We start from the raw sequence: 4,892 nt of genomic DNA on the forward strand, positions 1-4,892 counted from the left end.
TGCTGCAGTTAAGGGGGTTTGTTGTTTCTTGGGCGTAATGCATTTAGAACAGAGTGAGTTAAGCCACAATTTAAATCAAGTTTTTTCAAAGTAATTTGTAAACTTGTGCTATTTTCATTTTAGGTGAATGAAGATTGGCAACTTAAGCAGAATTATGGGTCTTAAAACAGTGCTTGCTGCAAGGGAGCTTATTCCTCTGAAGTTTGTTTGAGTGGAGTGTAATTCAGACAGGGTGTTGAGCCCTTGAAGGCAGAATTGTTAAAGCTCCCAAGATAATTTAGGACCTGATGCTTTCTAGCTGAGATCCTCCCTGAAGCAGGCAGCCTGTGCAGAACCATCCCCTTCACTCCTGTGAGTTCAGTGTGCAGGACTGTTGGCCCCACATAGTCAAAACTTTTCTTCTGGAGCTCCAACGCCGCCTTATGAGGATGCTCACAAGGCCTCGGGTGGCTTTCTCTTTGAGCGTGACAATGCGAATCACCAGGGAGAAAATTAAACTTCCCATTTTATGTGCATGTTTTCTAACAGATAAGAAGTTGATTAATTAAATGTTAGACACAGCTGTAATAAAGGGAAATTGGGGGTTGGAGAGAAATAAAACTAGCTTTTTGTTTCTTTCAGATAGAATTTTAAACACATCATTATTATGCATTGTAGGGTATTATACGCGTATCTGGATTGAAATTTTCTCATCTTTTCTTCAGTATCTGACCACCCATCCCAGCATACTAGCCTTATTTTCATGTATTCTTTTGAGGTGCCCAGGACTACTGGGCACTTAATGTTCAGGGCAAGCTAAATATGCACTGTTCATGAGAACCTGTTCCAGTTTTTCTTTTTCAGTCCGACAGCTTCTGCGTTGCTGATTTCTTTATACTTGAACCAAGATTCATAAAAAGACCATAGTTTTCTCCCATTTCTGTGAATTTAACAGCAACTGTGGAGAAAAACCTAAGCTTAGTGAAATGTGGCTTTGAGTTCCATGAGAGCAAGAGTTGCTTGTATTTTGGGCTTTATATAGAGTTGAATGTACACTTGCTTCATCATCATAACAGTATGGATTTGGAGGTGCTGGACTGTGGACAGCAGAAGGATCAGCTCCTCTTGGTGGCTTAGGGAGCTGGGAACATTGACGTGTTTTGGACCTGACCATTTAGTTCCCATCACACCTCTCAGTGATGCGTGTCAGGGACTGGCAGATGAACTTGTGCATTGGCCTTGGCTCATGAGCTGTGTGTAACATCTGCTGGGATGCACAGGGCTCATTTGTCCTCTGTACCGAGCAGATGAAGGTGGTAGAGCCAAATGTGGTCGTAGACATTGCAGAGTCTTTCTGCAGCTTCTGAGGATTCAGTAGCCTCAACAGAATAGTGGCAGGTCGATCTTTGTCTAGGAGGAAGGTTCATCTCAGCATGCCTCCCCCCAGCTACCTCACTTGTGCCAGATCACCTCAACCCCTTGCATGTTTTGTGTGTGCTGTTAAGTGGTGCTTTCTTGTAATAGATAGATATTTTTTTGAGACTATATTGTTGCCAGATGACATGTGTGTCTGGTCATTTTGGTGGCTCGTGGTCGCTGCAGCAGTTGTTCCCTTTATACCATCCAAACCACACAGTTCACTTAAAGTAACATTAGACTTAGCTTTACACAGCCTTGGGCCTGGGGATATTCTGGCTGTTGTATGTGTGTGATAAAAATAACAGAGAAGCAAATATGTGATCTTGACTTGAATTCTTGTGGAGCTGTTGGTGACCTCAGAAACCACAGGAGTGTTGTGTTACTCAATTCCCAGATGGAGATGCCTTGTAATTCCTGCATGAAGTGTTCCAGCACGCTATAAACATGGAGCCTGGGTGCTGCAGAGGCCATACATGGATAGAGGAGTGTTTGTTGAATGGTAGCAGAAGTTGTGACCTTCCATCTGGGCACAAGGCTGTGCATGCTGGTGTCTGTACAGTGAACTCCCTGTGCAAAGGGAGTGTGTGGGGGGAGCTCCTGCACGTTCAAACTGGGTTTGCAGCCCACCTCCTGTCTCCTGGGTATGTCACAAACGTGCCCAAGTGGCCATTCCCAAACTTCTGTGAGAGTGATGACAAATGTAGCAGACCAAGGGGCAGAGGATGATGCTGGGGGCACAGAATTGCTGTTACTCGTTTCTGCTTTTGCTATTTCAGAGACCTCTTAACTATTTGTGTCACATCTCGTTGTGTTCTGCCTCTCACTTGCCAAGGCTGGTTGCCTTAGTCACTAGGGCTTTGGTAACTAGGACAACAAGATTGAGCAGGCAAAGGTAGAAATAATGGTAATAACTTTCTTAACTCTTTCTGAAATTGGCTTGTATGAAACACTATCAAGCATGTGGGTGACTTGTGTCAGCAATCTGTTCTTCCTTTCTGCCTGACATCCTACTGGCAGCACCACCTTAGCAGAGCTGTGTGCCGTGCCCTCCTGCAACTGGGAACAAGCCCATCAGGAACATGTGAATGTTGCTGACCACCTCCTTCCTGGAGCATGGCAGCCTGTGCTGGAGCTGGAGCAGAGTCTGAGGGGCACTTAAGGCAAGCCCTCAGGGGCCAGCACTTGTGTACCCACCAACCTGGTGGCGTATCCTGAGTGGGAGGTGTTGGGGCAGTGTGCCTCCTGGGATGGGGGGGGCTGGCTCACAGTGCTGGGAATAGCTGGGGGCCACCATAAAGTCAGTTTCTTCCACAGATATTGTCCTCTGCTGGAATAGTTATCTATTTGTTGGTTTGTTTGGTTACTGTCAAACTGAGTGTCTGGGAGACAGTAATTCTTGTATGGCCTGGCTCAGGGAGAGGGTCTCCTGTACTGCTGAGCCTTACCAGTGGCTCTCCTCAGAGAGGTCCCCATCCATGCAGGGGAGAAATTGGAGGATTTGTGCTAATGTGATGGGAGCAGCTTTGGCTTCCTGGTTGCCAGAGGAGTGCACATATGTAGTAGGGTAAAGGAAATATAGGTCAGAAGTGTCAGCAATAGCATAACTGAGCTATTTCTGTACTCGTCGGGGGTCCCGTGAGTGGCTGAACCTTCCCAAGATGTCTGTGCAGCCTCATGAGAAGCTTAAGTTAAGGATTTGAGTCTTAAACATAACTGTTCTGATGGGATCCCTTTGACAAACAGCACCTAGACTAGGGCTGCAAACATGCTTCTGAGGTGGATATAGTGTTCTAGTTTGGGCAAGTATCCCTGTAGCTAATTGTAAGAACAGTGACTCCTGATTTGGATGATGTGTTCTGTTGGTTGGTTGGTTGGTTGGTTTGTTGTTGTTGGGTTTGTTTTGTTTTTTTCTTTTTTTTTTTTTTAACATGTGCAATCTATTGCTTTTATTTCTCACTGCTCACCCTTTGGATGCAGACCTTGAAAGTCTTGTACAGACTCAAGAGCATGTTGAGACCTTTACAGTGCTCTTGAGCTTCAGGTGGTGCCTGGACTTGCCACCTCTGCTACAAAGGAAACAATGGCTGCATTTCACAGCTGCTGAAGAGTTTTTATTCCAGAGTAAAATATTAATTTCCAGACTGCAGCTGCATCAGGCTTCTTGGGCATGAGCATGCTGGTCTGATTGGTTCTGCCTGACCTCTTGGCTGAGCTGCAGCTAGATCTCAGATGTGAGTCTTGCGGTGCTTTGGATCTCCCTCCAACAGCTTTGTAAGTATCTGAAGATGTTTTGATTTCAGGCTGGCTGCAAGTACTTTGAGAGGACATTTGAAACAGGTCTTGGAAGTTCACCCCTTTCTGCTGAGCTCAGCTGGCTGTCTCCGCTCTGCCCATCTACCCTTTTTGCAAGAGCTCATTAATTGGCTGTGCATGTTGAGCGTGTACACAAGGGTCTACAGCAGATTACTCTGGTGAGTAGCAGCAGCAGTGGTCCATGGTAGGAGCTGCAAACACTCCTACAACAAAGACGTGATTGGGCAGTATCTCACAGGAATATAGCATTTTGTTGACTACAAATATTTGCAGTCATCTGTGTGAGGAGAATGTTTGCTGTAACCAAGCATGAGAGAGCTGTTGATTGTGCTGTGATTCAAGAGGTCTGGGGATAATCTTCCCTAGGGTCTGGCTTTCTTCTGTGACTTGTACTGAGGAGGGTATGCTTGTGGTTGAGCAGCTTGCTACTGACTGGTAATTTTAGGGAAGCCATGGATCCAAGAGCTGAGAAGTCTTTTAGAGCAGGTTCTCACTGGGACATCTTCTGGTCATTCTGACCCATTGTCTGATCTGTGAATCTGTCACTAAGATGACCTCCTAGGGTGAATCTGCAGGCTGTTCTTGCTCAGATACCTCATTAAGAAGCTGTTTACCAAAGGAGAACAGGCCAAGCAGTCGTGACTCAGCAGACGGGCAGTTAAATTTGTCCAAGAGCGTAAGTCAAAATATCATTTTTGGGGAGGAGCAGTGTCTTGCACTCTGCTCGGCTGCTCTGCTCACGTGGGGTTGCGCGTGGTGCCTCCTGCGTGGGCGAGGGACGCAGCTCCTACTGCAGGTACGGTGGAGGCAGCTGCTCGGTAGGAAGCTGGCAAGAAGACCTCTCTGCTCTCAGTTGCTGGGGGAGCAGCTCGAGGGCTCTGCTGTGTCAGCCTGTTGGCAGGGAGCAGTGCCCTGTGCCCCTCCACCCCATCTCATACTGCTGGGGTTGGAATGTGATGCCCGTAAGCGAGGCTGGTGGAGGCCAGCATGGCAGCATGTGTGTGACAGAGGGCACTGAGTGCCACAGCACTGGCACCTGGCTTTCTCCTGCTGTGGCCCTGTGCTGACCCAGCTGTCCTGCAAAGGGTGGTGTGCTGCAGCAGTCTCTTTGCACACCAGCAACTGAATGTGCCTGGGGGAACTCTGGAGGCATTCTTGGAGGAAGGAAGGAAGGAAGGAGA

The sequence above is a fragment of the Merops nubicus genome, unplaced genomic scaffold (assembly GCF_000691845.1).
Source record: "Merops nubicus isolate BGI_N331 unplaced genomic scaffold, ASM69184v1 scaffold18515, whole genome shotgun sequence".
NCBI classification, from domain to species: Eukaryota; Metazoa; Chordata; class Aves; order Coraciiformes; family Meropidae; genus Merops; species Merops nubicus.